General features: G+C 44.7%; 1 long non-coding RNA gene across 2 annotated transcripts; it reads left to right on the forward strand.

The window, feature by feature from the left end:
• Window positions 1-2,125: 2,125 nt before the first annotated feature.
• On the forward strand, window positions 2,126-11,572 carry LOC149749087 (uncharacterized). 2 transcript variants are annotated; one of them, XR_016393190.1, is made up of 4 exons: window positions 2,126-3,964; window positions 6,820-6,944; window positions 7,727-7,822; window positions 10,233-11,566. It is a non-coding gene; the product is annotated as an uncharacterized LOC149749087 (long non-coding RNA). The 2 variants fall into 2 exon arrangements; XR_016393189.1 differs by having other exon boundaries at window positions 2,128-3,964; window positions 7,727-11,572.
• Window positions 11,573-12,282: the final 710 nt, after the last annotated feature.

Here is a 12,282-nt window from a genome sequence, read left to right on the forward strand (position 1 = left end):
ACTTCAAGTTTTTTCACATTATAAACATAATACATGTTTTTTGTAGATAGTACAACAAAGCATAAAACAAAATTTAATTCCATCTCCCAAGAACAATCGCTGTTAACATTTTGATGCACTTCTTGCATTTCTCTCTCCCTCTCTCCCTTTCCCTCCCTCTCATCAAAGAATACAAAACTTAAAAAAAAAAGATTGCATTGTATCTCGTATACCCACTAGATATGACAGATAGAGCAGTGAATGAGACAGACGAGGGCCCACCCTCTTGGAGCTCAATCTAGAGGGAGACAGAAAATGAACATAGAAATGAACTTTCAGGCTGTCTCCAATTTTTCCTCTGTTGCAAACAATACTGCGTTGAGCATTCTTACCGCCAAGGGCCTGAATACACACACGCTGATTGCATAAAGATAACTTTCAAAAGGTGCAGTTTAGGAGACAGGATGTTTTCCATTATTAAAAAAATTAAAAAAACTGTAATGATCATCTGTGTGCCTAGTTATATTAGCGTGTGTGGTTATTATCTGATAAATGCCTCCTCTGCCTGTATTAGACCGTGTTCTATCATAGATCTGTAGATTCTCTGGATTACAACAGATTTTGCAGCTTTTCTGCCTAGGTGAACCCCTCCCTCCTCTCCTTACGTAGCTTTAAGTACCTCCAGGGACAGAGAGCTCATTCCTTTCTCTGACAGTTCATTCCATCTTTGCATGGCTCTGTCCTGGGACAAGTCCCCCTGTGTTGAAATGAAATGGGTCCTCCTGGGCTTCCACCACTGACCCTGGTTTTCTTGAGATGGTACAGAGCAAATTCTTTCACCAACCCTGCTAAGCCCAAGGCTAGAGCCACACAGCTCCCACCCCCTGCTGAAGGGCAGTCTCTCTCTTGGGATTCCACCCAGGGATTATCTCACCTCCCCCAGGGAGCCTTCCCTGACCAGCCCTCCCTTAAGAGCCCCATTCCCAGTCCCCGCGCCTCCAGGGAAGCACCGGCCTCTTTTCCCGCCTGTCTCCTTCTCTCATGGCTTTAGCTCCATCTGTGCCATCCCCTGGCCCCTCCACTGCCCTGGAAGGGCTTAGAGGTGAAGTGGGGGAAGATCAGACGATTAAAGACGGACGTATCAGGCAAGGATTCCTGCCTGTGTGCCCTGATCTCATTAACGCAGTAATTGATCCATTGAATCCTGGCCTCACTGACTCATAGGTTGATTTCTCAATAGGGTGGTTGGTTTATTCATTCGTTCATCTAGTAAATCTTGACTGCGGCCTTTTTTTTTTTTTTTAAATTTTAGTGAAGTATAGTTGATGTACAATGTGTGAATTTCTGCTATACAACAAAGTGATTCAGTTATACAAATATATATATTCTTTTTCATATTCTTTTCCAGTATGGTTTATCCCAGGATATTAAACATAGCTCCCTGGGCTCTACAGTAGGACCTTGTTGTTGACCCATTCTCTATACAATAGTTTGCATCTGCTCATCCCAAACTCCCACTCCATCCCTCCCCGAACCCCCTCCCCCTTGGCAACCACAAGACTCTTCTCTACGTCTGGGAGTCTGTTTCTGTTTCGCAGATAGGTTCATTTGTGTCATAGTTTAGATTCGACTGTGGCCTTCTTGAGCCAGGCACTGTGCTGCACTTTGGGGACGCGCATGAACAACACAGCTCTGTGATCCGTGAAGCTCACCCTCTGGAGGGACAAGAGAGATGCTAAATATATGGGGAAAATCCAACAGGGCCGCGAGACAGACAGCGGTCAATGGCGGCAGATCCCAACCCAAGGAGGAACCGCTTAAGCTCAGGCTTGCAGGCGACCGAGAGGCAGCCCCGCGAAGATCAGAGGAACAGCCCATACCGAGGCCCAGTGTCCGAGTGGGTTCAGCATGTGCCGGGCTCAGCAGAGGGAAGCCTGCCCTTGAGCGAGCTGACTGGCGGCCCTGCCTGAGGTACACGTGTTTTGCCCTTAACAAATCACCCCCTAATTCCAAGGGGCTGCCAACGGGGAGGTGCCCTGTCTCCAGCCACACACAGCGCGCGCGCGTGTCTTCCTGGAAACCGGTAACGGCAGCCTCCCCCAGCTTGCGCAGCCTCCTCCCAGAGAGGCCGGAGGGGCGGCGGCTGAGCGGAGGGGAGAACAGGGCCGCATTGTGAGCGTCCCACAGGCCGCTGTGGGCAAACAGAAGGCCCGAGTGTGTCCGGGGCGGGCAGGCGGGAGCTCAGAATTGCTCAGTGAACCCTCAGTCTCCAGGCCAAGTGCGCGGCCAGGAAGAAACAGGTCTTTATTACAGGGAGGCCCGGCACGGCCTGAAACGGAGGACACGCCGGGCTGTCCATCTGCAGCCTTCCCGAGGCTTCACAGGGGTGGGGACTGGACATAGAGCCACAGGCGAGTATAGACACAGCGAGTCTACATTTATGATCCACAGGGGGGTTCACACACACACACACACACACACACACACACATACACACACACGCCTGGCTCCCTTCCCTCTGTTGCAGCAAAAAGAGAAGTGAAGGCTTCCCTTCCCTGAGAACAAGGAAGATAAAGGGAACAATGAACAGGCTAGAGAAGAAACATAACCTGGCCTGAAAGAGTTAATCATGTTGCAATGTAAATGGAAGTGAGACTTTTCTTCCTTCTTCTCCCGAGAGCAACTAAAGCAAAGGGAACAGCGAACAGGCGAGAGAAGAAACATAACCTGGCCTGAAAGAGTTAATCACGCCTTGGTTTACTTTAACTGTTGCTAATTTGTAGTAACTAGATTTGTACTTTAGGAAGCTAACCTCACTCCCTGACCCTATGTAATTTACATTCGGTACCCATCACCCCTAACTCTGTGTGAGTTACATTCCCTGCCTCTCGCCCCCTAACCTTATTATGTCCCGGCACTTACATTCTATATGCCCCTGGTAAGAAATCACCCCCTAGGGGTGGGATAGGGAGGGTGGGAGGGAGGGAGACGCAAGAGGGAAGAGATATGGGAACATATGTATATGTATAACTGATTCACTTTGTTATAAAGCAGAAACTAACACACCATAGTAAAGCAATTATACTCCAATAAAGATGTAAAAAGGATAAATAAATTCCATTGTTATTTATAAAAAAAAAAAAGGAAAAGAAATCACCCCCTATAGTTTTTGCATTTCAGAAACAAGGTCACCGGCCAATAAACCAGAGGCAAGCGGACACGATTACCAGACTGCCGGACCCCAATTACCGGGGTGGCCTGACGCCAGCTATGACTGTTTTGAAATAATGCAAAGGAAAGGAAGAATGCAAGACCTTCACTACTTTGATCCTTATCATAGACCCCAGACTGCGAGCCTCACATATAAAATCTTCCCTGATTCCCAAGGAGGGGCGGCACAGCTCTGGAGGTGCTAGCCTGCTGTGTCTTCCTTTCTGCCTGGCAGAAAAATAGAGCCATCTCTCTCTTCCTCCAAAATCCCTGTCTCTGTATTTCGGTTCGGCCTCGGTGCACAGGGAAGCTGATACTTCGGCAACAAAATGGGGGCTCGTCCGGGGTCCGCTCGCGTACAGGCAGCCCCGCAGGGCCCCTCGGCTTGATCGGAAGCTCGGGGATCTCTCTGCACGCCAGGCTCCTTCGGGAGAGCGGAGGGTTGGAGGATTTCTCTGAGGCCAGATCGCCAGGGACTCCCTGCCGCAGGGCTGTGTCCCATCACACCCGGCCTGTCGACTCGGCGGCGGAACTCCGAGGCTGCGGCGGAGAACGGGGGAGAGGCTGACCTAGCAGCTGCCGAGGCTCATTTTACCTTGAGGACACCTTCTCTTCTTTTGGCCGCGCCGGCCTGGACTTCCACTCCGAGAAAACACTGAATATTGGAGGATCAGAAAGAGGACGTAGGGAAGTCGCGACGCACCCGTCAGCACCTACAGTGAGTCTCCCGGACTGCGCTCCGTGACCTTCGACGGTCCCCTTAAGGGGAACTAAGGTACCAATTTGAGGATTTCGTGCAAAGGGAAATCCTGATGTGGAATGCTCCCTGCAAAGGGAGATTCTGATGTAAGACGCCGCCTTGGGGCAACGGTCCAGGTCGAGTGGGACTCGGAAGTCACGTTTGGGCAGGTCTCCGCCATATGTTTCTCTTTTTCTTTTTTGAGCATCCCTTTGCTGTTTCCTTTTATGGTTTATGTTTTATGTGTGACTTCCAGCTGATGAGGTGAAGGTTTGTTTTGATTTGAGCGTGCTAATATCAAATGTCTGTTACCAACTGCTCGAGCCAAAATGGGAAGCGCTTCCTCTAAGGTTCTACCCACCTGGGAACACTTAGGGAAAATTTTAAATGACTGGTCGACCTATAGCTATGATCCAATGACAAAGGAAAATGGCCTGAAAATGGGTCTCCTACAATTAGATCTTTATTGCCACGGGATGGGAAAAATGGACTGAGGTTCCCTTATGTTCAGGACTTTATGCCCCTTTTATTATAATCCTGCTGTAGGTGGCTCCATAATCAAAAGCCCGAGGAATCAGAAAAAAAAGAAAAGAAAAGAAACAAAACTCTCCTGACATTCTAAAGGATCCTCTTCTAACTTCTCCCAACTCTCAGGGGAGTGGGAAGGTTTCCCCAGTCCTGCAAGTTCCCTCACCCCCAGATTCTTCTGATCAAACTAAGACCGCACCTCCCCAGAAGGACAATCCCTGCTGGGACAACAGTTTATCAGCCAGTCTGCTCCTGTTATCAGAGCCAATTTGAGCACTATCTGGTTTAAATTTTAGCTGTGCAGCCATGACCACAGAAAGAGAAAGATGATTTTTGACAGTATGGCCACAATATTCTTTAGACTCTGGAGAAAACTGGTTAAAATAAAGCTTTTCTTAAAATTGCAAAACCAGTCCTTTTTGCATGTGCAATTAGAAAAAGCTAGCTTGTTAAAATACTTTTCTCCAAAATTCTGACCCTGAGAGAACAAAAATATGCCTAGGACAAAGCTTGAAGTTAACTGTTATCATGTCCTTGAGCTACAAACAAAGCCCACTTTGCCTGAGACTTCAGCCTTGGGTTAATTAGTAGAACTTCAAGCCAAGAAAAAAAAAAGAGGCAAAGAGACATTTTAAATCTCAAGTGGAAACTATGAGATCTCTGTCTGTCCGGATACCTGTGTATGTCTCAGTATATGTTTCTGTCTTTGGATAATATTGCTGAGGATAATTTGTAAATGAGCTCTATTTAATTGGCTTAAAAGAAAAGCACTTACAAATCAAACAATTCTAAATACAAGAAAAATTAAATAAATTTCAGGTTCACGTGACCTGGGAATTATTCAATATTAAAAATACCTGGTATTAATGTTTGTTAATCTAATTAATATAGACATGTCTTTAGAGCCATCAACATTAAGGATAATACTTTTATTGTGCCTAGGTTTAATATAAACTAAATAAGATCTTATTATATCTGTTACAAATTTGTCAGCAATGAAAATAACTCGATGTGAAGAAACTTTTAAGAAAAAACAATTGCAAATGAGATAAGAGCTTTGGGTGAACTTTTTAGGAATACTTACGTTTTAGGAATATTTACTTAAGAATGATCTCTCCAGATATCTGACAACTTGAAAATTTAGAGTTGTGCTAAATTAAGTTAAAGGATGCAAGTTATTAAATAACTGGGCCATTTCCAAATAAAATAAGATACTGAAACATTAATTACTGAACCTTGGCTTCCTTGTACAGAGAAACAAAAGGTTTAGAACTATTAAAAAATGTGTTTGGTGCCACACTGAGATATTTTCTATAAGAAAGCACATTCCTTAAATATTATTTGGATGTACCAGTCTACAGAGTGCTGATATAAAGGACAGTTCATGGTTGCTTAAGGAAAGTAGGATGTGTTTTTAGTAAACAAGGTATGAGCAATGGAATTGCATTTTATTAAGGGGAAAGGAAGTAGGTCTGATTTACAGGTGGCTGTTTCTGAATGGGAAAATAAAGTGATGGATACAGAAAGTGATAAAAAAGGTTTGTGGAAAGTGGACCCTGAGAAAAGAGTTTTATGCATGGTACAAGTTTTCTTAAGGTGTTGAACCGCCTTGGATGACAGATTTTAAGCTTCTTTACCTTTTAAGTGATCAGTTCGATATTTGCCTTTAAATCTTTTATTGTCCTTTGGGTAAGTGAAAAACAATCGTTTCACAGCGATGTATGATCTTATCTGAGTGTTCTAAACCCTTTTGTGTTTTTGATAAAACTTCCCAAATCAAATTGTAATGAAGTTTCTTTGACCTCTAGCTACTTTGGGGTGCTTCAAACGGCCTCTGAAACATCCCAAAGAGAGATGTTACACTAATTAGGTTCATTTGGTGTGTTAAAATTACACGGGAAGTCTTGTCAAATGTGTAATAAATCTTCTTAGGTTATATTGTATGGTAATTGTTACTAATATAGATATCCTAGAAATCATATGGAGTTTCAAAAATATTCTGATGTCCTGGTAAAATGTTATCAGTCATAATTCTAGTTATTATCTTTAGCATCATATGTCACAACAGTAACCAAGTTACCTTGTAAATTACATTGTAATCAGAGTTTTAAACTTGCCATAAGTCTTTTGTCATTAGAGACACAGTTTCACTCTGAAGCTTTTGCAAAGATGCTTCTTCTTCAAGAAGATTTATAAAAAGAACTTTTGGATAAATACAAGTTTCTGACTTTCAGACCATAATGCTAAACTGGATATAAAGAAGCTCTTCTCCTCAAGCTACTTATGGTTTACAACAATTTGGTAATTTACACCTATGGGTAAAATTAAAACATTTATCTTTTCTCTCTATTTGCTCCCTCCAGAGATTGGAAACTCTTAGGTCCCCAGCACCTTTATCAGATAAATTAGGAAGGCTACCTCACTAACAGGCACAGAAATCTCAAGGTATTTTCGGGACCTTGAAAAAGGAGGAATTCACCTACATCTGGTAAGCGAAATCTGTGACAAGCCTTTGGTGGGACTTTCCTGAAAGGTCTTTTAAAAGTTCAGTCTGAGACTCCTTATAAAAGTTTCAGGAAGCAAAAAGCCTATATGATACATTACAGTTATATAAATCATCAGGCCAAGTTTACTGAGACCAGACTGAAATTTGGTTCTCTCTCTCTGTTAAGAGAACAAAGTTTTCTTGGGATGCTGCTTTAATAACAGACTATGTAAATTTCTTTGCCTTTAAGTGATTTACATTTGCTTTTAAAATCTTTTGTTACTTAGGTAAATAAGTATTATCTCACAATGATCTATGAAGATCTTGGCACACGTAGATAAAATTCATTCTGCTTCTACAAAAATTAACCTCTCATTGTCAGACTTTTGCCATCCTGACTGTCCTTAAAACATGACAACAGTCTACTCCTAAATCAGGGAATTTAAAATGGGTAAACAATAGCTGTAAATCAAACAGTCAGGGCTATAGAAAATCCAAGATGGCTGCTTGGCTTTTTCCGGCTCCCTGATAAACCTCATTTTTTATTTGATGGGATAAAGCCTTCCCTGGTTGCCGGGTTAATGCCCTCACAATGAAGAAAATAAATTATGTTTTACTGAATATTAAATTCTAGTTTTGTTCATTAAGGTCTGTGTTTACCAAGACTCACTTCCCAGATAGTTCCTTGCAGTTATGTTATACTGCTAAAAAATTTAATTGAATTATTAAAGGACACTCTAAGTTTGTTTCTAAAGCTTATCTCAGTAATTTTTCTTTGGATGAAGATCAGATACCCCACGACCTACAACCAGGGGATTATACATACTGGAAAAGACAATTTAAAGGACTATCTCCAGACTGGATGGAAGGACCCTTATCAGGTACTCTTAACTAGCTCATACACAGTAAAACTAAAGGGAATTAACTCTTGGATTAATTTCCACTCACAAAGGGCCCCTGCACTGGACTGGCCTATAGAGAGGATGGCTGACCTCAAAATCACCTTAAAACAATGCTCAAACAGAGGAGAAACTACACTCACACCAGGATGAGAAAAAGACAACATCAGTAGTAGACAGCTTCCCCAAGATCCTGGACCTGACTCATACGCTCATTTATAATGTTTTCTCGACTTCTTGGACCTTTGCATATGAATCAAATGTTTTTCTATCATAGGTACGATGCTATGACAGTTTTTTTGTTTTGTTTTGTTTTTTGCGGTGCGCGGGCCTCTCACCGCTGGGGCCCCTCCCGTTGCGGAGCACAAGCTCCGGACACGCAGGCCCAGCGGCTATGGCGCACGGGCCCAGCCGCTCCGCGGCATGTGGGATCCTCCCGGACCGGGGCACGAACCCGTGTCCCCTGCATCGGCAGGAGGACCCTCCACCACTGCGCCACCAGGGAAGCCCCTATGCTAGTTTTAAAAATCAATCCAATTGTTGGGTTTGTGGCCAATTACCTATGTCTAGTACTTCTGGGTTACCTGAGTGGACTTCTCCACTCCGAGGCTCTAATTGGCTGACTCTTAGGAAATTTATCTTAAAAGGAAAATTATAGTCATGTTCAGGCCACTACTGATATGACTAGATGAGATCCCCTCACCCGACCAATTAATAACACCTGCTCTGACCCTGACCATACATATGGATTTTCCTCTATTACTCAAAGTTCAATCGGAGCAACAAGCAAAATTTCAGCCGAGGAATAAAGCCTCCCACAATTATGGGATGGATTTATGTAATTAACACCAGGCCATGGTAATTTGAGGTTAGAGGCTCCTCTGTGCTGGGAACAATTAAATCATACTAGGGATAATCAGTCTAGTAACACAGGAAACTGGGCCGAGTACCTTGTGGACAATATGCCAATTATAATTCCCCTGAAGAATAGGGATTGGTACAGAACAGACTAAGTCAGACGACCTGGGATATACTGGGCTGCCCCTAATGGACGTTCTTGGCTGAATTCTTACTTATGACTTTATTAATACTGCCAGCTATGTCATTTGTATTCTGCCTATTTCAAAAAAAAAAATGATCGTTTCTTATGTTACCAAGTGTGTGACTGAGCCTCTGATAAAATGATGATATGGAGTTCCATATGAGATCAATGACTGCAATAGTCTAACTCTAGATATGAGAAGAAGCAACAAGGGGGAGTATTGTCCTGGACCATAAGAGACTAGGAAGACAGGTGGTCCAGAGACTTCTGGATACTAGTAAAGGCCTAGGCCAGTAATAGCCCATGGAGTGGCTTATCAGCAAAATCTTCACCAGACCTGGGAAGGAGCATTCCTAACACCATGGGACAAAATGGTCAGGAAATGCCCCAAACCATGGTCGAAATTACGACCATAAAGGGGCCCTGCTGACTGAAAACTGACACTTGCCATCTACTTCTACAAGGATTAAATCATGAGCTGTTGTAGCTGGTGACCTTCAACACCCTCTACAAGGACTTCAGGGTGGAGAGCTGAAACGAGGGACTCTGTGCTCTGGGAAAAACTGACAGGACAGGCCTTGAGAGAGTTAAATAATTTCAGGAGAAGATTTTACGAGCCCCAGTTCTTGCATCTTCTCATACTCAGAGAAACACTGACACCGTTAATGGTGACACTATGGTGTGAGTTTAGGCAAGTCCTTTTATTGCTAAGAACTTGAGTTTTCTGAGCTGTTTTAGATATGGGATGCCACCGGCCAATTTCAAAACAATGTCTGCTGACAGCTGGTAACTGCAACCTTACTTCTTAAAGGTCTCCTCTTGTAGCTATTACACTTTTAGACGATAAAATTGCTTTAGATCATATGTTAACAAAAAAAGAAAACACATATGTAGTGACCAATAGCTCCTGTTATCTATATGTTAATACCACAACAAAGGTTAAAACCTACTTTGATGAAACTAGATAACCGGCTACCTGGCTACAAGTCTCCCCAAAGCACCAGGCCTAGACTGGGTTTCAGGCTTATTCTCCTAAAAAGAAATGAGATCTATTTTGTCTATTAACGTTTAGGTTGTCACGCCTCCAAATACTTCTAACAGGGTCTGTTACACCTACATCAATCACAATGGGCTAATAGAAGAGGACACAGAATTATATATATATCATCAAATGGCTCCATTCCTTTAGACAGGGTAACACAAGCGCTGTCTCTATCTAGATCAGGATCAAAATTACTACCAAACGTTACATGGCTCTTCATCCTGCTTGGGCCCCCAGCTACAATGATTCTTTTATTAATCTTTGGCCTCTGTCTTTTTAAACTACTTGCTAAGTTCTGTCTCTTCCAGATTACAATAGGTTCACATCAAGATAATGATGATGCAAAGATTCCAGCCATTTCTCAGAAGAGATCCTGGCAAAACAACAACAGAAGTCACCCTAGGGCCCTTAATAAGACAGGGCGAGAGCTCTGTGACACCAACTAGGTAGGGTCTACGAACCCCTTGCCAGCCTGAGGAAGCTACAGAAGACAGACCGTCGTCCCTCATCCTCCCAGTAAAGATTTCTTGGGGTTCACATCTCTCAGGGGGGGATTTGAAATAGGAGATAGGTGGGCCCCTGGGCTGGACAGCTGGTGTTTGTCAAGTGGAGCAAAACTGAAGTTTTGTCCTCAGCCAGACAAGAACGACGCCCGTTTCCCTTCCTCCATTGATATGGAGGGAATGAACTAGCAGTGGGGAATTTGTTGCAGCAAAAATAGAAATGAAGTTTTCCCTCCCCTGAGAACAAGGAAAATAAAGGGAACAGTGAATAGGCTAGAGAAGAAACATAACCTGGCCTGAAAGAGTTAATCACGCCTTGGTTTACTTTAACTGTCACTAATTTGTAGTAACTAGATTTGTACTTTAGAAAGCTAACCTCACTCCCTGACACTGTGTAATTCACATTCGGTACCCATCACCCCTAACTCTGTGTGAGTTACATCCCGTGCCTCTCACCCCCTAACCTTATTATGTCCGGGCACTTACATTCTATATGCCCCTGGTAAGAAATCACCCCCTATAGTTTTTGCATTTCAGAAACAAGGTCACCGGCCAATAAACCAGAGGCAAGGGACGCAATTACCAGACTGTCGGATCCCAATTACCGCGGAGCGGCTGGGCCCGTGAGCCATGGCCTCTGAGCCTGTGCGTCCGGAGCCCGTGCTCCGCAACGGGAGAGGCCACAGCGGTGAGAGGCCCACGTACCGCAAAAAAAAAAAAAATTACATGGGAACTGTTGTCAAATGTGTAATAAATCTTCTTAGGTTATACTGTATGGTAATTGTTACCACCCTATATTGTATGGTAATCTCCCCACCCTAAGGCAGACCTGCCTACCCAGGAAGGGGGATCCAGTGCTTATGGGGCTGTGACGCCAGCTATGACTGTTTTGAAATAACGCAAAGGAAAGGAAGAATGCAAGACCTTCACTACTTTGATCCTTATCATAGACCCCTGGACTGCGAGCCTCACATATATAATCTTCCCTGATTCCCAAGGAGGGGGTCACAGCTCTGGAGGCGCTAGCCTGCTGTGTCTTCCTTTCTGCTTGGCAGAAAAATAGAGCCATCTCTTTCTTCCTCCAAAATCCTTTTCTCTATTTCTGTTCGGCCCGGTGCCCAGGGGAGCTGACACTTCGGCAACACCTCCTCCTCCCTCCCCTAGCTCAGAGAGAATTTCTAAAATCCTTACTTGAAAGGTGCTGGCTGGTGAATACTGCCGACCACGTGAGGGCCTCTGTGCCCCGGGGCTCAGGTGCTCTTCAACAATGCCGTGAAGCAGGTGCCTTTAGAAACCCCACTCTGCAGATGAGGAAACTGAGGGTCAGAGAGGGTCTGGGACTTGGCCGGTTCACAGCTGGTAAATGATGGACAGGGATGGAACCCAGGCCTGTCTGAGCCCTGTACCCATGTATTTCACCACCATGGGGTGTGTGTGTGTGTGTGTGTGTGTGTGTGTGTGTCTGGTTGTTCCAGGGGGCATTCAGAAATCCGACTTGGTCAGGACGACGCGCAGGGTGGGCTTATTCCCTGCAACTGTCGGGGAAAAGTACCCTCTTAAGCGCCCCCTGTCAGTGACCAGAACAGAGCGCCTGCTTCAGTCTGGGGCATTTCCTTCATGGGGTCAAGGGTCTGCGAAGCTGGGTCAGCCCCTGGAAGGCTGGTGGGCAGGAAATGGAACGGAGCCTGGGGGGCGGGGGGAAGGGAGAGAGGGGGGAAGGGAGAGAGGGGGGAAGGGAGAGGGGGGGAGGGGAGGGGGGAGCCTGCTGAATCTCCCCACCCTAAGGCAGACCCACCCACCTGGGAAGGGGGATCCAGTGTTTATGGGGCTGTAACCTCACAGTTCACTGGCCTCT

The sequence above is a fragment of the Delphinapterus leucas genome, chromosome 5, assembly GCF_059928025.1.
Source record: "Delphinapterus leucas isolate spDelLeu-1000000601 "Yukka" chromosome 5, BTC_Dleu_Yukka2, whole genome shotgun sequence".
NCBI classification, from domain to species: domain Eukaryota; kingdom Metazoa; phylum Chordata; class Mammalia; order Artiodactyla; family Monodontidae; genus Delphinapterus; species Delphinapterus leucas.